Source organism: Prionailurus viverrinus, chromosome X (genome assembly GCF_022837055.1).
Source record: "Prionailurus viverrinus isolate Anna chromosome X, UM_Priviv_1.0, whole genome shotgun sequence".
NCBI lineage: Eukaryota > Metazoa > Chordata > Mammalia > Carnivora > Felidae > Prionailurus > Prionailurus viverrinus.
The window spans coordinates 39864870-39890464 of NC_062579.1; the positions used below are offsets into that span (position 1 = coordinate 39864870).

At 40.5% G+C, this 25595-nt stretch overlaps 1 long non-coding RNA gene across 7 annotated transcripts in view; it reads left to right on the plus strand.

Annotated features, from left to right (window-relative positions):
* The window catches only part of LOC125157747 (uncharacterized), a 172220-nt gene that overhangs the window by 112475 nt on the left and 34150 nt on the right, over nucleotides 1-25595 (plus strand). Inside the window, exon 2 of one of the 7 annotated variants that reach the window (XR_007149051.1) lies at nucleotides 154-259. The exons of the other annotated variants lie outside the window; for them this stretch is intronic. This is a non-coding gene — a long non-coding RNA (uncharacterized LOC125157747). The remainder of the gene's footprint in view (nucleotides 1-153; nucleotides 260-25595) is intronic. 7 annotated transcript variants of the gene reach the window in all.

The following is a 25595-nucleotide window of genomic DNA, read 5'->3' on the forward strand; positions in this document are numbered from 1 at the left end:
AGGCTCTCTGTACTTGGCTGAATACCGGACTGGTCAGGGCAGGGAAAGAAAGCTTTCTGAGGTCTCTGAGGGTGAAGAGGCTCATGTTGGATTCCTCAGAAGGTGGGATAAGGGGGAAGACCCTAGTAAACCAGACCTCCCCCATTCTTGCAGATGTTGTTCCTGGCCTTCAGATGTGGAGAACCCTGGGCCTGGGACCTGTCTCACCTTGACTGACAAGATGTTATTATTATTTTCAGAGGAGCAGATGAGGACTCAGGTAAACTGGGATGCCCTGGCTACACAGCCCCGAGGAGGTGGCTCTGTGGGGAGGGTCAACTCTGTGAGGAAAGCTATGCCACAGGTAACATGCTGGCCAGAGAGGGTTTATGTAGGTGTCCACATCTGTTCACATCCCTGGGCCTGTCTCCTTCCCTATCCGTCTGCCATGGCTTGAACCAACCTCTGGGTCTTAAGTTCCAGAGTGATAATACTCTGAGGCTTTTCTCACAGTCCCCATCCCCAAAGGCTTGAAAAGACCCAGTCCCTGCTGTTGGATTATTGGACTGTGTGCCTGCTAAGGGAGGGAGAGGGGCCCCAGATCTCAATGTTGATAACAAAGCTGAGTATCCACAGTGCTACAGGTTCTGATATTCCACCTGGGAGGGTCTGACTTTGCCCACAATGTCCTCCACAGGTGCCCCATGGGCCCCCTTCAGCTCTTCATAGTGCCCTCTACTCTGCAACAGTCCCAAAATAGGGAATGGAGCTGGGATTAGGTCTCATTCCCCACCCACAACCTTTTATGGATCTTGGGGCCCACGTCCTCTGGGCCTCATTACTCCCATATCTCTAATGGGCACAGGCCACTTCTGTGTCTCACCCATGTCTGCCTTCCTTCCCCATTCAAGCCTAGGCCCTGGACTTCTGGGTTAATCCCTAAACCCAAGTAATTTCCAATATGATTCATGTTCTTTAAAAAAAAAAGTTTATTTATTTATTTTGAGAGAGAGTAAGGGGGAGGGTCAGAGAGAGAGAGGGAGAGAGAGAATCCCAAGTAGGCTCCATGCTGTCAGTGCAGAGCCTGATGCAGGGCTCGATCTCATGAACTGTAAGATCATGACCTGAGCTGAAATTGAGAGTCGGATATTTAACTGACTGAGCCACCCAGGTGCCCCAGTATGATTCATGTTCTTGTTGGTAAAAGGGTCACACAAGTCTTCTTTTACTGGGCCATTCTGCAGGAATCCAACCTTCCTCATCCAGCCCCAAAACACCTGTTCCTTACTCTAGGGCTGAGGGTAGAAGGGAGAAAGGTTAACAAAACATGCTTAAGGGGACAAGGGATGATGTGGGGTATTGTACATTTTATTTGGGGTGATAGTGAAGAGAGTTTCAAATGAAGTGATGTTTGAACAGAGCCTTGAAAAATGCGCCAAGTGCAGGGTTGTGTAAAAGGTGGACTAGACATGGCTAGCCAGTGCAAAGCCTCTGAAGCTTGATTTCTCTTGTGGCAGAAACACTAGGTTCCTCTTTTGGACTTCTGGCTTAAGTCCCGTGGAAGGGGCTCTGAACCACATGCCAGGATGAAGTTCTGAAGCCAGCAGCTGGAAGCTTGGCCTTTGTTTCCTACAAAATATTCAGGGTTTATGGTAATCCATTTCTGGTTGCTGGGATGGGGAAACAGTCTAGGGTGCATAAAGGTCTATGTGGATAGAGTACTCCTTAGAGTGATTGGGAAAGGAGTTGCAGATGGAGCATTTCACTAGTATAATATAGTGGGTTACAAGGAGGGAATGGTCTGCTGTGGGGAGGGTCTGTATTAGACCTGTAAACTATAGTTAGGATGGAGAGGGACTCAACACCAATCCTGGTGGAGGCAAGAATCTGACTCCATCCTCCTGGCTTCTACCTGGGCTCTAAGCAGACACCCACTTTCCAGCTTTGACATTGACGTGTTCTGTGGCCTCCATCATTGTTCTTATCTCCCTCTTCACCCTTTTGTCCACTTTGAATTGGCCTTAAGACTGAGTGTCCAGGGAAGACACTGACTCTGTGATGAGGGAAACAAAAATCAAGGACGTTCCTGAGCACTGAGTGGTCCTAGAGAACTTTCATGCCCCAGCTCTGCCCAGTTACAGAGCTTTCTGGAAGTTCACATAAGTCTCACTCCCTTCCTCAGATTCTGTGCTCTCATTGGCTACTGTTCTGCATGGGCATTTTGGTAGCTGGGCTGGTCTTCACGACTTTGGAGGCAGGGTTTTAGTGCTGGAGTGTGAATACATTTTGGAGTTATCTCTGACTTCTCCTTGCCCCCTTACGCCTGGAGGCATCAGCCAACTCAGTCAACTGTAGACATGCCCTGGTGATTTGGGCTGACCTTGTGTGAGGTTCTGCAGTCATATGTTCCCCCGCTCACCCCTAAACTCAGTAACAAGCCCAGCAGGCACTTCTTCCTCCAGTCAGTCATCCTTGAAGTGCATTCATGCATTCAACCATTCTCTTCTTTACCCGAAAAAAAATTGGATTTGGATTTTAGGGGCACTTCATAGAAGTAACTTCATTAAAGAGGAATTTTTCCCTAGTGGGAGAAGCACAGCAGGTGGTGCAGGATTCCTGATCTCAGGGCACAGAGCCAACAGGGCTCAGTTTGCAACAGTTGGGTGGGATGTAAATGAGGATGTAAGAATATGGGGGAGAGGGCACGAAGGATGAGGCAGAAGAGAGAGGGAAGAAGAAATAATAAAAGCAGGAAGGAGAAGGGGTGCCTGGGTGGCTCAGTCAGTTAAGTGTCTTGCTCTTGATTTCAGCTCAGATCATGATCTTGTGGCTCGTGGGTTTGAGCCCTTGTGTTGGGCTCCTCACTGACAATTTGAAGCCTGCTTGGGATTCTCTCTCTCTCTCCCTCTCTCTCTGCACCTCCTCTGCTCTCTCTGTCTTTCAAAATAAATAAAACTTTTAAAAAGCAGAAAGGAGAAATCAAGAGACATCAGAATAAAAGTTCACACTTACTGATGCTTAATATGGGCCAGACATTGTTTTTAGCAATGCATGGCAAAAGCCTAGAAGGAAATGAAGGGGATCAGGGTAAGCCATCTCCAAATATCCTACTTTGGCATAAGAATTATTTTGAGCTGTTGTGGTGTCTTGGTGGCTCAGTCAGTTAAGTGTCCAACTGTTGATTTCGGCTCAGGTCATGATCTCGGCTCAGGTCATGATCTCACGGTTTGTGAGATGGAGCCTTGTGTCGGGCTCTGCACTGACAGCATGAAGCCTTCTTGGGATTCTCTCTCTCCCTCCCTCTTCCCCTCCCCTGCCTATGCTCTCTCTCTCTCTCAAAATAAATAAATAAATAAATAAATAAATAAATAAATAAACTTTATAAAAAATAAAATAAAATTTCTTAAAAAAAGAATTATTTTGAGCTGACAGACTTTGAGTTCCTGCAATCTCTTATGTGCTTAAAAGCAAAGCCTTTCTAAAGGACTCAAAAGAACTCAATTATCATAAATACTCTCCCTTGGAGCAACTCTTATCTTCTCTTCTGAAGATAAGTTGGCACTACATCCAAACAGACATTGTCAAAAGACTATTATGTGAAAATGAGTGAAGGAAACATAACTCAAAATGGAGTTTGGAAACAATTAAGGGAGGGTTCCCATTCAGGCACCACTTGTTGCAGCTTACTTTACATACCCCAGCAGGAAGAAGGAAGATTATCTCCTTGCTCAGCCACAGTCCAGCTAATGAGAAACCACCACTGCTCAGCCAATGAGAGGCTGCCACAACCTCAAACTCCCACTCTTCTCCAATGAACTTTCATTCACAACAACCCTCCCCAACTCCCTCCTTTATTCTTTAAAAAGCAAGCCCTGGGGTGCTTCAGTGACTCAGTCAGTTAACCATCTGACTTCAGCTCAGGTCATGATCTTGCAGTTTGCGGGTTAGAATCCTACAATGGGCTCTGTGCTTACAGCTCAGAGCCTGGACCCTGGAGCCTGCTTTGGATTCTGTGTCTCCCTCTCTCTCTGTGCCTCCCCAGCTTGTGCTTTCTCTCTCTCAAAAATAAATAAACTTTAAAAATAAAAAAAAAAAGCAAGCCCCTCTCCTTTGTTTCTGGACCTGCGCATGTCCTGAATTGCAATTTCTCTGCTATTCCTGAATAAAATAATTTTTGCTGGTTAAATAGATGGCTATTTTATTTTTAAGGCTGACAATTAAATCTCTCATCTATTCTAAGAGCCCATGTAAAGTCGTTTGCTTTTCCCTAAGTACCCTTTCTCCTCCTTCCTTTCTCTTGCTAACTTAAGTATATAGACTCCAAATTCGAGCCACCCCTTTGAGTTACTCACCACTGAAAGCACCCAAGTATATAGGATCCATGTGTTAGTAATTTCTGTTTTTCTCTTGTTAATCTGCCTTTTATGAGTCTATTTTGTAGGAACCAAGGTGAAGAACCTAAGAGGTAGAGAAAAAATTTTTCTTCCTCTTATAGAAACTGTACCATACATTAAATGGTATTCTTGAGTGTGGAACTCTGGGTAATTTTCCAATAAATAATTTTTCTTTGTTTTATTATTTACTTGCATTTTCCTAGTTTACATTAATCAGTCTTCATGCTGTTTATACTTTTATTTCTTTAGATTTTTTGTACACAGTATAGTTTTAATAAGTTTATCATAAGTCTATATCCACAGGCTTCTACACAAAAGTTTACAAACACATATATCTGAATGAAGACGTTACTTGAAAGACACATTATACACAGGGTAATGTCAAGACTTTCAACACAGGATATTCACATATGCTTCCACACTAATGTTTATGAACACTTTTATCTAAAAGAAGGAAGATGTTACTTGAAAGACTTTTTATACACAGTGTAATTTCAATGAGTTAAGCGTATGGCTAATCCCATATGCTTCTACCATTTTGTTTACAATGAAAAAAAATATTGTTCTAAAGGCTCATTTTCCTAGTCTAACTATTTCAGTGTAGTGTTTTGATATCTTTGTCAAGTTAGAAATCAGTGAGTGAGTGTGGAGGTTCCTCAAAAAATTAAAAATAGACCTACCCTATGACCCAGCAATAGCACTGCTAGGAATTTACCCAAGGGATACAGGAGTACTGATGCATAGGGGCACTTGTACCCCAATGTTTATAGCAGCACTCTCAACAATAGCCAAATTATGGAAAGAGCCTAAATGTCCAGCAACTGATGAATGGATAAAGAAATTGTGGTTTATATACACAATGGAGTACTACGTGGCAATGAGAAAGAATGAAATATGGCCCTTTGTAGCAACGTGGATGGAACTGGAGAGTGTGATGCTAAATGAAATAAGCCATACAGAGAAAGACAGATATCATATGTGTTCACTCTTATGTGGATCCTGAGAAACTTAACAGAAACCCATGGGGGAGGGGAAGGAAAAAAAATAAAAGAGTGGGAGAAAGCCAAAGCATAAGAGACTGTTAAAAACTGAGAACAAACTGAGGGTTGATGGGGGGTGGGAGGGAGGGGAGGGTGGGTGATGGGTATTGAGGAGGGCACCTTTTGGGATGAGCACTGGGTGTTGTATGGAAACCAATTTGACAATAAATTTCATATATTGAAAAAAAAAAGAAATCAGTGAGTGAGCAGGGGCAGTATTTACAGCAAAAGGAAGATTTGAGATACAGTATTCACTGTTGGTATGGGGAAGGATTACAGAGGGGATAGAAGGTCAGCAAAATTCTGCAAGTGTTCTGGAAAATACCAAGGCAATACAGACAAAACACAGGTCCCTAAGAAGAGATTGTGCATTGTCATAAGTTACTTTATTAAGGCTTCATAGACTTTTCCCCAGTTTTGGCTCTAGTGGTTCATTTGATTAGTTCATAGTATGCATAGGCAGTATGATTTGTGACCAATGCCAAGATCATGGGTTCAAGCCTCATCTACAGCACTTTTTACTTTCTGAGCATTTCTGAGGATGTGATCACCTGGATCAGTTTTCTTGCTTTCTGCAAGGCTATAGATTGACAAAGGAAAAAATAGGAAATCAGTACATAGTGAAATGGTTAGACCCAACTTTTCCCCCAACAACACCTGTAAAGCCATAAGTAGAAAGTGAACAATACCAGTTGTAGCATTGAGTTATGAATTATGGGATTCAATTTGATCACTCCTAAAATAAAAATGGAAGTGAATGAAAATTATTAGGGGAAAAAAACTATGAGAGAGAAGACTGTTGGACTATTTTGACAAAGGGAGAGATAGTGATAGATGCTTTGAACTAAGTGGATGTATTGAACATGGAAAGAATTGGGCACATTATACAGGTATTTGGGAAGCAAAATGGACTGAAGTCAGCAAGGATTTGGTCTTGGGGTGAAGGAGAGGTAGGTGTAAAATGTTGAGAGCAGGTTTCTGTGCTGGGAAATAAGAGGGGTGATGGTGCCATTCATTGATATGAATAATACTAGAAGAAGACTATTTTGTAAAGAATTACAAGATAGAAGTTTTTCTCAAAGGGCTCATGGTCTAAATAGAAATTGGGATGAGGGGGGCGCCTGGGTGGCGCAGTCGGTTAAGCGTCCGACTTCAACCAGGTCACGATCTCGCGGTCCGTGAGTTCGAGCCCCGCGTCGGGGTCTGGGCTGATGGCTCAGAGCCTGGAGCCTGTTTCCGATTCTGTGTCTCCCTCTCTCTCTGCCCCTCCCCCGTTCATGCTCTGTCTCTGTCCCAAAAATAAAAATAAATAAAAAAAAAAAAAAAGAAATTGGGATGAGGGATTTCTCTTATGACCTATAGTTACATATCCCTATGAGTTTGAGACCCTAATCCTCTATACTCCTCATATACTCAATGTCACAGGCTCTATAGTTCCAGTATTGTTTTCAGTATATGCCTTTCCTTTAGAAATACGTACATAGAAAATACATGAATATAGCCTAATGCAGAAGTTTCAAATGATATCTAAATGTATGGACTACATTTGGCTATTACCACCTACCCCATTCTTCCCCACCTCACAAGTGACGGGGGGGGGCAGTTAAAGGTGTTTTATTCCAGACATTTTTCTCTGCTCTCACACATCACACATGCATGCAAACACACAAAGAAGGTCCCACTATGAGCATTACCCACTTGTACCCTGTTAATGATATGCCACAGAGAAATCCTGGCCAGTACAGATTGGTCTGTTTTTCAGCTCACTTGTGCTCCATGGTATAACATAAATGCACATCATTCTTTTACCTTCCCATGTGCACTGTTGGCTACTAATAGCCATTTAATGTGTGTGTGTGTGTGTGTTTTTTACCAGTTTTCTCCTTTCTTGTACACATAGCTCTCTCTCTCTGTGTGCGAGGGGGTTTATTACACATTCTTACAAGTAGGATTGTTTGGTCAAAGAATTCAGTCATTCAGCAAACCCTTATTAAGCAGCTACTATGTGGCTAGGGTTTATTCTAGGAGTTAGTGAAAATTAGTGAACACAACAGACAATATCTATAATGGAGTGACCATTTTTTTGAACAATGCTGAGACACTATTGTCTCTCACTGGTGTAGGGAAGTTAATACCTGTTTACTGCTATCCTAAATACCACTCCTGGTTGGGGTTTTGAAGCTGACCAAAAGTATTCAAATGATCCAAAAGAAGTCAGGAAAGAGGGAATAAAATAGATAAACAAGCATTAAAAAATCCAAAATAAAACAAAAACCAGAGGGGCAAACAGAACAACTTCACTTTCCAATAACCTTATAGCCCTGAACACAATCTTGTCAATTATTACATTAAATGTTAATGGTATAAGCAACTCAATAAAAACATAGAGATGCATAGAGTAGACAAAAAGCAACGCCATACTAAATGCCACACACAAGAAACATACTTTAAATATAAAGATACAGAGAGTTTGAAAGTAAATAAATGGAAAAGTTTATATTATAGACACAAAAACATAAGGATGAGGCAAATGCCCAATGCTGTGCTTCTGTGGATCCATCCCTCCAATGGGACTGCCTCCCTCCTAGTGTTTCAGGGCTCCTCCTGCAGGGGACCACCAATGGCAAAGCGAGCTAAGCCTGCCCCTTCCGCCCCTGTGCACCTTGAGTATCCACCCTGGCTAATACACCCTTGGCCAGATACCATCGAAGCAGCACCACAAGCCTGGCAGTGTGCAAGTAGCCCAGATAGGGGCCACAACACTCTACAGTGAGTCCTACCCCTGGGAGAGGGGAAGATAAGGTACACACCAGTCTGACTGTGGCCCCAGCGGTGGGGGCTGACTGCAGCCCCGCCCACCAACACAAGTTACTCTGGACAGCACAGGGGAAGTGCCCTACAGTTTGGAGCTACTGCAGGGACTACCCAAAATGACAAAACGGAAGAATTCTCCTCAAAAGAAACCGCAGGAAGTAGCAACAGCCAACAAGTTGATCAACAACGATTTAAGCAATATAATGGAACAAGAATTTAGAATTATAGTCATAAAATTAATCGCTGGGCTTAAAAAAGGATAGAGGACAGTAGAGAATCTATTGCTACAGAGATCAAGGGACTAAGAAATAGTCATGAGGAGCTAAAAATGCTATACATGAGGTGCAAAATAAAATGGAGGTGGCCATAGCACGGATTGAAGAGGCAGAGGGGACAATACGTGAATTAGAAGATATAATTATGGAAAAAGAGGAAGCTGAGAAAAAGAGAGATAAAAATAATCCAGGAGTATGAGGGGAGAACTAGAGAACTAAGTGATGCAATCAAATGGAACAATATCCGTATCGTAGGAATTCCAGAAGAAGAAGAAGAGAGAGACAGGGGCTGAAGGTGTACTTGAACAAATCATAGCTGAGAACTTCCCTCATCTGGGTAAGGAAAAAGGCATTGAAGTCCAAGAGGCACAGAGAACTCCCTTCAGACATAACTTGAATCGGTCTTCTGCACGACATACCATAGTGAAACTGGCAAAATACAAGGATAAAGAGAAAATTTGAAAGTAGCTAGGGATAAACAGGCCCTAATATACAAAGGTAGACACAAAAGGGTAGTAGCAGACCTATCTACTGAAACTTGGCAGGCCAGAAAGGAGTGGCAGGAAATCTTCAATGTGATGAACAGAAAAAAAATATGCAGCCGAGAATTCTTTATCCAGCAAGTCTGTCATTCAGAATAGAAGGAGAGATAAAGGTTTTCCCAAACAAAAACTGAAGGAATTCATCACCACTAAACCAGCCCTACAAGAGATCCTAAGGGGGACTCTGTGAGTGAAATGTTGCAAGGACCACAAAGTACCAGAGACATCACTACAAGCATGAAACCTACAGACATCACAATGAATCTAAACCCATATCTCTCATTAATAACACTGAATGTAAATGGACTTAATGCTTCAACCAAAAGACATAGGGTATCAGAATGGATAAAAAAACCAAGACCCATCTATTTGCTGTCTACAAGAGACTCATTTTAGACCTGAGGACACCTTCAGATTGAAAGTGAGGGGATGGAGAACTATCTTTCATGCTACTGGAAGTCAAAAGAAGGCTGGAGTAGCCATATTTATATCAGACAAACTAGACTTTAAATTAAAGGCTGTAACAAGAGATGAAGAAGGGCATTATATAATAATTACAGGGTCTATCCATCAGGAAGAGCTAAAAATTATAAATGTCTATGCACCGAACACAGTAGCCCCCAAATATATAAAAAAATTAATCACAAACATCAGCAACCTTATATTAAGAATGTGGTAATTGCAGGGGACTTTAACACCCCACTTACAGAAATGGATAGATCATCTAGACACACGGTCAATAAAGAAACAAGGGCCCTGAATGATACATTAGATCAGATGGACTTGACAGATATGTTTAGAACTCTGCATCCCAAAGCGACAGAACATACTTTCTTCTCGAGTGCACATGGAACATTCTCTAAGACAGATCACATACTGGGTCACAAAAGAGCCCTTGATAAGTATAAAATAATTGAGATCATACCATGCACACTTTCAGACCACAATGCTATGAAACTTGAAATCAACCACAGGAAAAAGGCTAGAAAACCTCCAAAAGCATGGAGGTTAAAGAACACCCTACTAAAGAATGAATGGGTCAACCAGGCAATTAGAGAAGAAATTAAAGAATATATGGAAACAAATGAAAATGAAAATACAACAATCCAAATGCTTTGGGATGCAGCGAAGGCAGTCCTGAGAGGAAAATACATTGCAATCCAGGCCTGTCTCAAGAAACAAGAAAAATCCCAAATACAAAATCTAACAGCACACCTAAAGGAAAGAGAAGCAGAACAGCAAAGGCAGCCTAAACCCAGCAGAAGAAGAGAAATAATAAAAATCAGAGCAGAAATAAACAATACAGAATCTAAAAAAAACTGTAGAGCAGATCAATGAAACCAAGAATTGTTTTTTTTAAAAAAAATAAAGAAAATTGATAAACCTCGGGCCAGGCTTCTCAAAAAGAAAAGGGAGATGACCCAAATAGATAAAATCATGAATGAAAATGGAATTATTACAACCAATCCCTCAGAAATACAAAGCAATCATCAGGAATACTGTGAAAAAGTGTATGCCAACAAACTGGACAACCTGGAAGAAGTGGACAAATTCCTAAGCACCCACACACTTCCAAACTCAAACAGGAAGAAATAGAAAACTTGAACAGACCCATAACCAGCGAAGAGATTGAATCAGTTATCAAAAATCTCCCAACAAATAAGAGTCTAGGACCAGATGGCTTCCCTGGGGAATTCTACCAGACATCTAAGGCAGAGATAATACCTATCCTTCTCAAGTTATTCCAAAAAATAGAAAGGGAAGGAAAACTTCCAGACTCACTTTACTTTGATTCCTAAACCAGACAGAGACCCAGCAAAAAAAGAGAACTATAGGCCAATATCCCTGATGAACATGGGTGCAAAAATTCTCAACAAGATACTAACAAATCGAATTCAACAGCATATAAAAAGAATTATTCACCATATTAAGTGGGATTCATTCTTGGGCTACAGGGCTGGCTCAACATTCACAAATCAATCAATGTGATACATCACATTAATAAAAGAAACGATAAGAACTATATGATCCTGTCAATCAATGCAGAAAAAGCATTTGACAGAATTAAGCATCGTTCCTTAATAAAAGCCCTCGAGAAAGTCGGGATAGAAGGAACATACTTAAACATTACAAAAGCCATTTATGAAAAGCCCACAGCTAATATCATCCTCAATGGGGAAAAACTGAGAGCTTTCTCCCTGAGATCAGGAACACGACAGGGATGTCCACTCTCACTGCTGTTGTTTATCATAGTGTTGGAAATTCTAACATCAGCAATCAGACAACAAAAGGAAATCAAAGGCATCAAAATTGGCAAAGATGAAGTCAAGCTTTCACTCTTTGCAGATGACATACTATACATGGAAAACCTGATAGACTCCACCAAAAGTCTGCTAGAACTGATACATGAATTCAGCAAAGTTGCAGGATACAAAATCAATGTACAGAAATCAGCTGCATTCTTGTACTTAATAAGCAACAGAAAGACAAATAAAGAAACTGATCCCATTCACAATTGCACCAAGAAGCATAAAATACCTAGGAATAAACCTAACCAAAGATGTAAAAGATCTGTATGCTAAAAACTATAGAAAGCTTATGCAAGAAATTGAAGAAGGTACAAAGAAATGGAAAAAAATTCCATGGTCATGGATGGGAAAAATAAATATTGTTAAAATGTCAATACTACCCAAAGCTATCTACACATTCAATGCAGTCCCAATCGAAATTGCACCAGCATTCTTTTCAAAGCTAGAACAAGCAATCCTAAAATTTGTATGGAACCACAAAAGACCCTGAATAGCCAAAGTAATGTTGAAGAAGAAGACCAAAGCTGGAGGTATCACAATCCCAGACTTTAGCCTCTACTACAAAGCTGTAATCCTCAAGACAGCATGGTATTGGCACAAAACAGACACATAGACCAATAGAATAGAATAGAGACTCCAGAATTGGACCCACAAAAGTATGGGCAACTAATCTTTGACAAAGCAGGAAAGACAGTCTCTTTAACAAATGGTGCTGGGAGAACTGGATAGCAACATGCAGAAGAATGAAACTAGACCACTTTCTTACCCCATTCACAAAAATAAACTCAAAATGGATAAAGGACCTGAATGTGAGGCAGGAAACCATCAAAACCCTAGAGGAGAAAGCAGGAAAAAACCTCTCTGACCTCAGCGACAGCAATTTTTTACTTGACACATCTCCAAAGGCAAGGGAATTAAAAGCAAAAATGAACTGTTGGGACCTCATCAAGATAAAAAGCTCTGCAATGCAAAGGAAACAATCAACAAAACTAAAATGCAACCAACGGAATGGGAAAAGATATTTGCAAATGACATATCAGACAAAGGGCTAGTATCCAAAACCTATAAAGAACTCACCAAATTCCACACCGGAAAACCAAATAATCCAGTGAAGAAATGGGCAGAAGACATGAATAGACACTTCTCTAGAGAAGACATCCAGATGACCAACAGGCACATGAAAAGATGCTCAAAGTAACCCCTCATTAGGGAAATACAGATGAAAACCACACTGAGATACTGCCTCATGCCAGTCAGAGTGGCTAAAATGAATAAATCAGGAGACTATAGATGCTGGTGAGGATGTGGAGAAACGGGAACCCTCTTGCACTGTTGGTGGGAATGCAAACTGGTGCAGCCGCTCTGGAAAACAGTGTGGAGGTTCCTCAAGAAATTAAAAAGAGAGCTACCTTATGACCCAGGAATAGCACTGCTAGGAATTTACCCAAGGGATACAGGAGTGCTGATGTAGAGGGGCACTTGTACCCCAGTGTTTATAGAAGCACTTTCAACAATAGCCAAATTGTGTAAAGAGCCTAAATGTCCATCAACTGATTAATGGATAAAGAAATTGTGGTTTATATACACAATGGAATACTACGTGGCAATGAGAAAGAATGAAATATGGCCCTTTGTAGCAACGTGGATGGAACTGGAGAGTGTTATGCTAAGTGAAATAAGTCAGGCAGAGAAAGACAGATACCATATGTTTTCCCTCTTATGTGTATCCTGAGAAACTTGACAGAAGTCCATGGGGGATGGGAAGGGAAAAAAAGTTAGAGAGGCAGGGAGCCAAACCATAAGAGACTCTTAAAAACTGAGAATAAACTGAGGGTTCATGGGGGGTAGGAGGGAGGAGAAAGTGGGTGATGGGCATTGAAGAGGGCACCTGTTGGGATGAGCACTGGGTGTTGTATGGAAACCAATTTGGTAATAAATTTCATATTTAAAAAAACATAAGGATGCAGTGGATATTATAAACCAGATACAGTAGATTTGAAGACAATAAAAGTAAAATGTCATAATGATAAAGGGATAGTTCCTTAGAAAGATATAACAATTATATATATGTATGTACCTAATAATAGAGCCTCAATATACATGAAGCAGAAATTGATGGAAACACAGCAGGAAATTTGAACACTCTCTTTATAGTTGGAATGACTAGACCAAAAACAAATTCACTAAAGACACAAATGGTTTGAGCACTGCTATCAACCATCTGACTTAACTGCCATCTATAGAATGCTCCATTCAACAATTGCAAAATATACAGTCTTTTCAAGTGCATATCATCATTTCACCACAAGATATCATAGGTTAGACCTTAAAGCATATCTTGATAAATTTTAAAGGACCAAGATTATACAGAGCATATTCTATGATCACAGTTGAATTAGATTACAAATCAATTATATGATATATTGGAAACTCCCCAAATTTGGAAGTTAAACAACATACTTTAAAGTGATTCATGGGTCGAAGATGAAATCATGAGAGAAATTAGAAAATATTTTGAGCTGAACAACAGTGAAAGTAGAACAGATCAAAATTCATGGGATTCAACTAAAGGGATGTTTAGAGGAAAATTTATAGGTTTAAATGATAATATTAGAGAAGAAGTATGTAAGGGTACCTGGGTGGCTCAGTCAGTTGAGTGTCTGATTCTTGATTTTAGCTCAGGTCATGATCCCAGGGTCATGGGATCAAGCCCCGCATCGGGCTCTGTGCTGAGTGTGGAGCTTGCTTAAGATTCTCTCTCTTCCTCTGCCCCTCTCCCCAACTTGCACTCTCTCTTTAAAAAAAAAGTGACCTAAGGTCTCTTCTTAAGAAGATAGAAGAAGAGCAAAGTTAATCCCTGGTAACTAGAAGGAAGGAAATAATAAAGAGCAGAAATAAACTTTATTGGAAACAGTAGAGACAATTAACAGAGCCAAAAGTCAGGTCTTGGAAAAGATCAACAAAATTGACAAACCTCTAGCTAGACTGAATAAGACTAGGAAGAGGAAATACATGACTGATATCAGGAACATACATTAGGTTATCAATGAGACCCTACAGATATTGAAAGGGTAATAAGAAAACAGAATAAATAACTCCCAGGCAACAAATTTGACAATGTAGCCAGGATGCATGGAGGGAGAATTTGAACTGTGATGCAAGCCTAATTACTGCCATGGCTGACTCCTTGGGAATCTTTTGAATGCCCATCAGGTTAAGGCTCGATGATATGCCTTTACATCCCCATTTTGATCAGTCATTAAATATAGGCCACCCAGGGAAGGAGTGTGACCTTGAGTGAGGCAGCTCTCTGCAGTTGAGACAATCCCATAAGGGGCTGACAACTGTCTGACAATAGAACCCCCAGCACCTGAAGGACTAAGCCCGTCATTGAAGGGGAAGAAGGGTGGTACATCCCAGTGTCCACCACAGGTCCCTTTACAAATGCTTCTTTTCAAAATCAGATCAACACTATTAGTAACATGACAGAATGGGTTCAGGTAAAGAGAATTAAAGGTATGATGACTTATTAGAGTAATGGATGAATAAATAACAGCATTAATACCTACCACCCACTGTGGGTCAGGCACTGTGGGAGGAACCAAAAATACTTAGAGAAGATATAGTCCCTGGCTCTGCTCCCAGTGGGAGGAGGCACAGCAGACAGGGTGAAATGAAATCTCACATGAAATATGTATTATTATAATGCCACAGGAGTGAAGAACGGTGAACAATTTACTCTGCCTTTGGCTACAGGTGGGAGGTGTGTGTGTGTGAGTGGGCTGGATTTCCAGAAAGGTTTTAGGTAACATTTTAGCATCTATAAGACCAAGAAAATTTTGTACAGGATGTGGTATTTGAGGTGTACTCTAAACATAGTCCTGATATTTTAATGCAGAGTTAGAGTACAGTTTGGTTTAGAAAAATATAATATACACAAAGAGTTCTTCTGAAACAACTGCTAATGGAAGACTGGGTTACTATAAACAATATGTTTTTCCTGGAAACGCTGTTCCTACCAATTATGTGCTGCATTTTAAAAACAACCATTACAATATCTTCAGGATATTTTTCGCATCAGAAAATATAATGGAAATCTATTATGAGCAAGGCTTATTTAGGACATTTTAGTTTACAGACACTATTTTGGACATGTGCTTATGATGTTAAAAAAAAGAAGTTTCCACCACCCTTTGGCTATGTATATATAGGCTCTCTCAATAGGAAATAGTACTTCATTCAGTTACCTCAGATTCAAATCTTGGAATACAGGTTCCAAAGAATTCAGAGACCTCATACCCTGAACACAGACTCCCAAAACCTCACAGACTGAACAGCAATAACCACAAATGACACACACAACTCTCGGAGCTCTGACCCTCTAAAGTTGAGAGACCTCACATTCTTGAGTTTAGATGCCAAAAAAACAAAACAGAAAACAAAAATTGTAAGCAAACTTGGGAAACAAACCCTGAAAGAGGGCAGACTCTTACAACCTTGAAAAGAGACACTGAATACCTCAGACTCCAACCTTGGAACGCATATTATGAGAGTATTCTGTGTCATTACAACATGGACACACCTCTGAATACTGGTGACTGAATATTTGGAACCTAGCCCCTCAATGAATGCATAGACCCTTATACCCGGCATACAATCTTACAAATACCCGAGACTCCAACCTCGGGTCACAGACCTTCAACGAGTTCAGAAAACTTACTCCTTAAAAAAAATACATATATGTCATATAAACATTAGAATACAGGCCCTACAAGATTTATGAGTATTACACCCAGAAAACAGACAAGAAAGACCTCAGATCTTGGAACATACACCCTTAAAGATTTCATAGAACTACAACTCTAAACACAGACATGCCAATACATCAATTTCATTATCATAGACCCTCAAAGTCTTCAAACTCTTACTCTCAAAATATAGATGCATGGGGCGCCTGGGGCGCAGTCGGTTGAGCGTCCGACTTCAGCCAGGTCACGATCTCGCGGTCTGCGAGTTCAAGCCCCGCGTCAGGCTCTGGGCTGATGGCTCGGAGCCTGGAGCCTGTTTCCGATTCTGTGTCTCCCTCTCTCTCTGCCCCTCCCCCATTCATGCTCTGTCTCTCTCTGTCCCAAAAATAAATAAACGTTGAAAAAAATTTTTTTTAAAAATAAAAAAAAATATAGATGCACGAATACCTCAGAATCAATCCTATGAAAAAAAGGATCTTCAAAGAATCAGATACCTCACTCACTGAACATGTACCACCAAACACTTAAGACCCTGACCTGGCAATGTAGACCTTCACAGATCAGGACTTTCACACCCTGAATATAGACTCCAGAAGCTCAGATTCAAAATTCATATCAAATACACCCAGAAATTTCAGAGTCCTCATACTCCAACCACAAATCCCTAATGCACAAACCCAGATCCCCTGTAACATCAGACTGAAACCTATGAACGCAGATCATCAAAATGGTTCACAACCTTCAACTCTGAACTCACAGCCGCATAGAACAAAATCAGACTTTCACACTAACATCTTTACAGCACAGAGAGACCACACACCCAGATCACAGACCCCAAAATACTTCAGATCAAACCTTGGAGCACAGACAGTTAATAAATACAGACACCTCTTATTCCCTGGCCACAGACTCCCAGAACCCCTGTTTCAAACCTTGACACAGACCCTCAAAGACTTCAGGCACACCCATGAACACAGACCTCCAAATACCTCAGATTTAAACCCTTTTTTAAAAGTTTATTTATTTTGTGAGAAAGAACGTGAGCAGGGGAGGGGCAGAGAGAGGAATAGAGAATTCCAAGCAGGCTCTACATCGTCAGTGCAGAGCACGATGTGGGGCTTGAACTCACAAACTGTGAGATCATGACCTGAGCTAAAACCGAGTCAGACACCCAACCAACTGAACCACCCAGGTGCCCCCAGGTTTAAACCTTTGAACATAGATTCTCAGAGTTCAGAGACATCACATCCTGAACAGAGGCATCTAATCAACTCAGACAAAAAACTTGGAACTCAGAACTTAAAAGACTTCAAGGACCTTACTCTTTGAACATAGAGCAAAAATACCTCTGAAACTTGGGATCCAAGCTTAAAATTTCAAAAGACTTTACAACTTTATCACAGACCCTCAATTACCTCAGATTCCAACCTTATGCTGTAGACCCTGAAAAATTTCAGAGACCTCATACCCTGAACACAAACCAGCAGTTACTTCAAACTCAAACCTTTGGACTGACCCTGAAAATTTTCAGAGAACATGAGCACACACCTCTAAATACCTGACTCAAAACATGGAATATATGCTCTTAGAGAGATCAGAGACCTCATACCCTAAACACAGACTTCACAAACACCTCAGGCAAAAAACTTGGAATAAAGACTTGCAAAGAATTCATGGACCTCACTTCTTGAATACAGACCCCCTAATACCTCAGACAGAAATGTGGGACTCAGACATTCTAAAAGTTCAACAATCACACACCCTGAAAACAAGTCTCCTAATTGCTAAGACTAAACCCTCAGAACACAAGCTGAAAATCTCAGAGGTTTCAAACTCTGAATACAGACCTATAAATAACTCAGGCTTAATCTTTGGGACATAGATCCTTGGAAAGTATAGAGACCTCATGCCATGAATGCAGACCTCCAAATACATGAAACTTAAGCCTTTGGAAACAGACCCCTATAGGTTTTAGAGACCTCTCACTCTGAACAGAGACCCCCAAATACCTCAGACTCAAACATTAAAATGAAGACACCAAAAGATATGAGAAGCCTCACACTCTGAACACAGATCCACAGTGACTTTAGGTTTAAACCTTACAACAAATTTTTAAAGACTTCAGAGACCTCACCCTGTGAACACAGAGCACCAAATACTTTAGAGTCAAAATCTGGAGTCACAGACCTTAAAGCATTTGGAGAAGTCACACCCAGAACAGACTTCCAACCCCCTCAGAATCAATCCTTAGGACAGAGACTCTCAAAATTTCAGAGACATCATACCTTGGCTACGGACCCCCAAATAACTCCAACTAAGTCCTTAGGACACAGCCTCTAAAATATCAGACTTCACACTCTGAAAACAGACCCCAAATACCTCATATTCAAAACTTGGAATCCAGATCCTCTAAAAGTTCAAAGACTTCACATGCCAAACACAGACCCTTGAACACCGCAGACTTAAATCTTTGGAAACAGAATTCTATTGAAAACAATTCTATTGTTTTCAGAGACATCTGTCACCGACAGAGACCTCCAAAAACCTCAGAGTTAAACCTTGAGGCACAGACTTAAAAACAGTTGAGGGACCTCACACCTAGTACACAAATTCCTAGTTACCTCATATTTAAATGTTGGAACAGGGGTGCCTGGCTCAGTTAAGCATTTGGATCTTGGTTTTGGCTCAGGTCATGATCTCATGGTTCATGAGTTTGAGCCCCACATCGGGCTCAGTGTTGTTGCTTGGGATTCAATCTCTCTCTCTTCCCCTCCCTCCCTCTCTCCAAATACATACATACATACATACATATATACATACACTTTAATGTTGGAGCAGACCCTGAAGGAATTCAGTAAACTTGAGCACAGAATCCCACCTCAGGTTCAAACTTCCAAACATATACCTTATAACCTAAATGTGGACGTTTAAACAACTCAGACAAAAATTTTGAATACATACCCTCAGAAAGTTTAAAAACTTTATTTCTTGAACTAAGACCTCGAATACCTTAGACCCAAACTTGGGACACAGACCTTCTAAAATTTCAGAGACTTCATGCCTTGAAATACAGACCCTCAAACTATTCACAGACCTTAAACCCTGAACACTCACTCTACATTAATCAGATTAAACCTTGGGGCACCTGGGTGGCTCAGTCGGTTAAGTGCCTGACTTCTGCTCAGTTCATGATCTCATGGCTTGTGGGTTCAAGCCCTGCATCTGGCTCTCTGCTGTCAGCTCAGAGCCCACGTTGGATCCTCTGTCTTCCTCTCTCTCTGTCCCTCCCCCACTCGTTCTCCCCCCCACCATAAGACAAAACATAAAAAGAAACACTTGGGGCATATCTCAAAGTCTTCAGAGATCTCAAACTGTGAACACAGACACCCAAATCTCTCTGACTCAGACCTTGAGCCACAGACTCTCAGAGAGTTCAGAAACCTGAGACTTTATCGCAGTCCCACAATTATGTCAGGCTGAAACCTTGGGGTAGATCTTCAAAGAATTCAGAGAACTCAACCCTGAGCACAGACTCCCTAAGTGTCTCAGATGTAGATTGTGGAACCTAGCCCCTCAAAGATTTCAAAGACATTACTCTTGACCATAGACTTTCAAACACCTCAGGTAAAAATCTGGGAAACAGACTCTCAAAAATTTCAAGGCCTCACTTCTTTTTAAAAATTTTATTTATTTATTTTTAAAATTACATACAAGTTAGTTAGCATATAGTGCAACAATGATTTCAGGAGTAGATTCCTTAATGCCCCTTACCCATTTAGCCCATCCCCCTTCCCACAACCTCTCCAGTAACCCTCTGTTCTCCACATTTAAGAGTCTCTTATGTTTTGTCCCTCTCCCTGTTTTTATATTAGTTTTGCTTCCCTTCCCTGTGTTCATCTGTTCTGGGTCTTAAAGTCGTCATATGAGTGAAGTCATATTAGTCTTTTTCTGATGGACTAATTTTGCTTAGCATAATACCCTCTAGTTCCATCCATGTAGTTGCAAATGGCAAGTTTCATTCTGTTTGATTGCCGAGTAATACTCCATTGTGTGTGTGTGTGTGTGTTTATACACACATACACACACACACACACACATATCTCACGTCTTCTTTATCCATTCATCCGTCGATGGACCTCTGGGCTCCTTCCATACTTTGGCTATTGTTGATAGTGCTGCTATAAACATTGGGGTGCATGTGCCCCTTCAAAACAGCATACCTGTATCCCTCAGATAAATACCTAGTAGTGCAATTGCTGGGTCGTAGGGTAGTTATATTTTTAATTTTTTGAGGAACCTCCATACTGTTTTCCAGAGTGACTGCACTAGTTTGCATTCCCACCAGGAGTGCAAAAAGATTCCTCTTTCTCCAAATCCTCACCTACATGTGTTGTTGCCTGAGTTTTAATTTTAGCCATTCTGATGGGTGTAAGGTGGTATCTCGTTGTGGTTTTGATTTGTATTTCCCTGACGATGAGTGATGTTGAGCATTTTTTTTCATGTGTCTGTTAGCCATCTGGATGTCTTTGGAGAAGTGTCTATTCATGTCTTTTGCCCATTTCTTCACTGGATTATTTGTTTTTTGGGTGTTGAGTTTGGTAAGTTCTTTATAGATTTTGGATACTAACCCTTTATCTGATATGTCATTTGCAAATATCTTCTCCCATTCTTTCAGTTGCCTTTTAGTTTTGCTGATTGTTTCCTTCACTGTGTAGAAGCTTTTTATCTTGAAGAGGTCCCAATAGTTCATTTTTGCTTTTGTTTCCCCTGCCTCTGGAGACATCTCAAGTATGAAGTTCCTGTTGCCGTGGTGAAAGAGGTTGTTGCCTATTTTCTCCTCTAGGATTTTGACGGCTTCCTTTCTTACATTTAGGTCATTCATCCATTTTGAGTTTATTTTTCTATATGGTGTAAAAAAGTGGTACAGGTTCATTCTTCTGCATGTCACTGTCTAGTTTTCCCAGAACCACTTGCTGAAGAAATTGTCTTTATTGCATTGAATATTCTTTTCTGCTTTGTCAAAGATTAGTTGGCCATAGGTTTGTGGGTCCATTTCTGGGTTCTCAATTCTGTTCCATTGATCTGAGTGCCTGTTATTGTGCCAGTACCATACTGTCTTGATGATTACAGCTTGGTAATTCAGCTTGAAGTCTGGGATTGTGATGCCTCCTGCTTTGGTTTTCTTTTTCAAGATTGCTTTGGCTATTCGTGGTCTTTTCTAGTTCTGTACAAATTTTAGGATTATTTTTTCTAGCTCTGTGAAGAATGCTCGTGTTGATAGGTATTGCATTGAATATGTAGATTGCTATGGGTAGTATTGACATTTTATCAATATTTGTTCTTCCTATCCAGGAGCATGGAATCTTTTTCCATTTTGTTGTGTCTTCTTCAATTTCTTTCATAAGGCTTTCTATAGTTTTCAGTGTATAGATTTTTCACCTCTTTGGTTAGATTTATTCTTAGGTATTTTACGGTTTTTGGTGCAACTGGAAATGGGATTGATTCCTTGATTTCTCTTTCTGTCACTTCATTGTTGGTGTATAGGAATGCAACCGATTTCTGTGCATTGATTTTATATCCTGCAACTTTGCTGAATCCATGAATCAGTTCTAGCAGGTTTTTGGTGAAATCTTTTGGGTTTTCCATATAGAGTATCATGTCATTTGTGAAGAGTTAAAGTTTGACCTCCTCCTGGCCAATTTGGATGCCTTTTATTTCTTTGTGTTGTCTGATTGCTGAGGCTAGGACTTCCAATACTATGTCAAGTAACAGTTGTGAGAGTGAATTCCCTGTCTTGTTCCCTGTCTTAGGGGGAAAACTCTCAGTTTTTCTCCATGGAGGATGATATTAGCTTTGGGTCTTTCATATATGTCTTTTATGATCTCGAGGTATGATCCTTCTCTCCCTACTTTCTTGAGGGTTTTTATCAAGAAAGGATGCTGTATTTTGTCAAATGCTTTCTCTGCATCTATTGAGAGGATCATATGGTTCTTGTCCTTTCTTTTATTGATGTGATGAATCACATTGATTGTTTTGCAGATATTGAACCAGCCCTGCATCCCAGGTATAGATCCCACATGGTCGTGGTGAATAATTTTTTTAATGTATTGTTAGAGCTGGTTGGCTAATATCTTGTTGAGGATTTTTGCATCCATGTTCATCAGGGAAATTGGTCTATAGTTCTCCTTTTTAATGGGGTCTTTGTCTTGACCCCATTTTGGAATCAAGGTAATGCTGGCTTCATAGAAAGAGTTTGGAAGTTTTCCTTCCATTTCTATTTTTTGGAACACCTTCAAGAGAACAGTTGTTAACTCTTCCTTAAATGTTTAGCAGAATTCCCCTGAAAGCCATCTGGCCCTGGACTCGTGTTTTTTGAGAGATTTTTGATTACTAATTCAATTTCTTTACTGGTTATGGGTCTGTTCAAATTTTCTATTTCTTCCTGTTTCAGTTTTGGTAGTGTATGTGTTTCTAGGATTTTGTCCATTTCTTCCCGATTAAGGCCTCACTTCTTGAATCCAGACTCAATTACCTCAGACCCAAATTTGGAACAAAGATCCTCTAAAAGTTCAGAGAACTCACACCTCGATCAAAAAGCCCAAGTATCCCACATTCAGATCTTACAACACAGACCTTCAGAATTTTAGAGACGTCACACATTGAACACTGATGCACATAATTCAGATTCAAACCTTGGGATACAGACCTTAAAGAGTTCAGAGATCTTACATCCTGAACATAAACTCCAAATACCTTACACAGAAATCTTGGAGCATAGACACTCAAAGTGTTCAAGGGCCATACTCCTTGAGCATAGATCCCAAATGCCTCAAATCTAAAGCATATATTTAATATTTATTTATTTTTGAGAGAGAGTGAGTGAGAGTAAGCAGGGGAAGGGCACAGAGAGAGGGAGACAGAGAATCCAAAGCAGGCTCTGCACTGTCAGCACAAAGCCTAACGTGGGGCCTGAACCCACAAACCATGAGATCATGACCTGAGCCAGTCAGACGCTCAACCATCTGAGCCACCCAGGTGCCCCTCAAATGTCTCAAATCTAAATGTGGAACACAGACCCTTTAAAATTTTAGGGATCTCAAACCTTGAATGCAAATCCCCATGTACCTCACAAACCTTGTAAGTTTTAAACCTCATACCTCATTAAACCTTATAAAACTGATCTCAATGATTTGAGAGATGTCATAACCTACACAGATAAAGTGTTCAGAGGCCTCACACTCTCAGCACTGATGCCACATAACTCAGATTCAAACCTAGGGACCCAGAAATGGTAAATATCTGGATAAATATAATAATAGATGATTCTTACCCTCCTGAGTTCTTTAAAGTATGTTTGACATTTAAAAGTAAAATTTATAACATTGTCTGATATAGGTTTCAACATGTATAAATGTAACCAATCAGACAACTATAGGATAAAGAGCGGATGGTAAAGAGGCCTATAAGGTGGCAAGGTTTCTACATTTGAACTGAAATGATAAAATATTGATTCTAAGTTGAATATGAAAAGTTAAGTATGTACTTTGTAATTCCTAGAGGAACATACAAAGATATAGTGACGATCACAACAGGGGTGCCCGGGTGGGTCAGTTGGTTGACTGTCCAGCTTTGGCTCAGGTCATGATCTTGTGGTTCACAAGTTTGAGTTCTGCGTTAGGCTCTGTGCTGACAGCTCAGAGCCTGGAGCCTACTCCAGATTCTGTGTCTCCCTCTTCTCTCTGTCCATCCCCTACTCATTCTGTCTTTCTTTCTCTCTCTCTCTCTCTCTCTCTCTCTCTCAGAAATAAATGAAAAAATGTAAAAAAAACCCACCTTGGTTTGGTTGCTGACATTTAAAAAAAATAAAAAAAATCACATCAGATGTATTGAAACAGAATATTGGAAGTTTTAACTAACCCCAAACAAGGCAGTAAAGGTAAAACAGGAATGAAAAACAGGAGGAAAGAACAGAAAACAATAAAATGGTAGTTCTAAATCCAAACATCAATAATACATTGAATTTAAATAGCCTAAAACATCAATTAAAGGACAAAGACTGTCAAAATTAAAAACCATGACCTCAGTATATGCTGTTAGCAAATATAGTGATATAGGTAGGATAACAACAAAACAATGACTGGTTTCCATGCAGAGATATACAGTGCTGGACAGAGCATCACTTCCATTCTTAGAAGAAAAAAGCTGGACAAACTGCGACTTAAATACTTTTCTTGAAACCATTGATGAAATGAGTTTTCTGGGAAAACAATTAACCTGAAATCTAAAGAGACAGGCACTGATAGGAAGGACAAAACACCTGAGCATTTGATTATCTAGAAAAGATGCCTACAAATGTCACATAAGCCAGTAAGAAAGTTCAGGTAAAAATGTTTAACAAATGGCTAAAGGCTGAGTGTGTACTACTGTGAGAGTGTGAAGTCCTAGTGGCTGCAGACCTGGGAGTTTCACACCTGCTTGCACTCTTTTCCTCTAGAACTCCACCAGTCACCAGTAGGTATGTTGAGGAGAATCCTGAGAAGACAGAGGAAATGGGGCTGCAGGCACTGCTGAAACTATACAAACCTATCTCCTCAATCTCCCATACAAAACAAAAGCCTTAATTTGTATGCTGAAAATTATCAAAACCTGTGCCTAAGGTCACTGGTAAAAACCCATTGCAGTTGGGAGGAAAAAAATGGAAACTGCCATTGAAACTCTTGCCTACCCATCCTCCCTATCTCCCCTAACTAGCAAAAGCCTTCATCTGCAGGGGAAGGACATCAAAGCTGTAGCCTAAGGGCACAGGTGGAAACCTACTGCAGCTGGAAGGAGGGAAGGTTGGGTGTGGGGGTGTGAGTGGGGAATAATCTCTGTCTCTGGAGTAAGTGCTAGGCTCAGCATTCCATCTGGCAGGGCAGCAGAAACACTTGTGAAGGCCACATAACCCTGAGACCCAGGTACATGGTGTCTGTCTAATACTGAGATTTAATTAGAATATCAGGAAACATATTCCCTCCCACTACCCACCACACTAACAAGCCTCAAATAAAAAATAAGCATGGAATACAGCTCATAAAGCTGTAAGAGACAGACTTTCTCCAGGGAACAGCACAAGGGAAAGACCCAAAGCCAAATGGGGAGATCAAAAGAAGACATCAGTAGAAGGACTTGAAGGCTCTTGGCTCACTGAGAATAATCACAGCAACAATAAACTTAGTACAACTCCTTACTAAATTAATACTAAATCCTAGCAGAAATACCCATGCTAAAATCCTAGGAAAAGTAACTGTGTGCTCTTCTCCGAACATACAAAATATTTACTTCAGTATCTAACTGTCCCATACAACATGTTAAACTTTCAACAAAGAATTGTTCTGCATACAAACGGCAAGAAACACAGTCTGGAGACAAAGCAATCATCAGAGCCAAACTTGGATATAACATAGATGATGAAAGTATCAGACAGAGAATTTAAAATAATTGCAGTTAATATG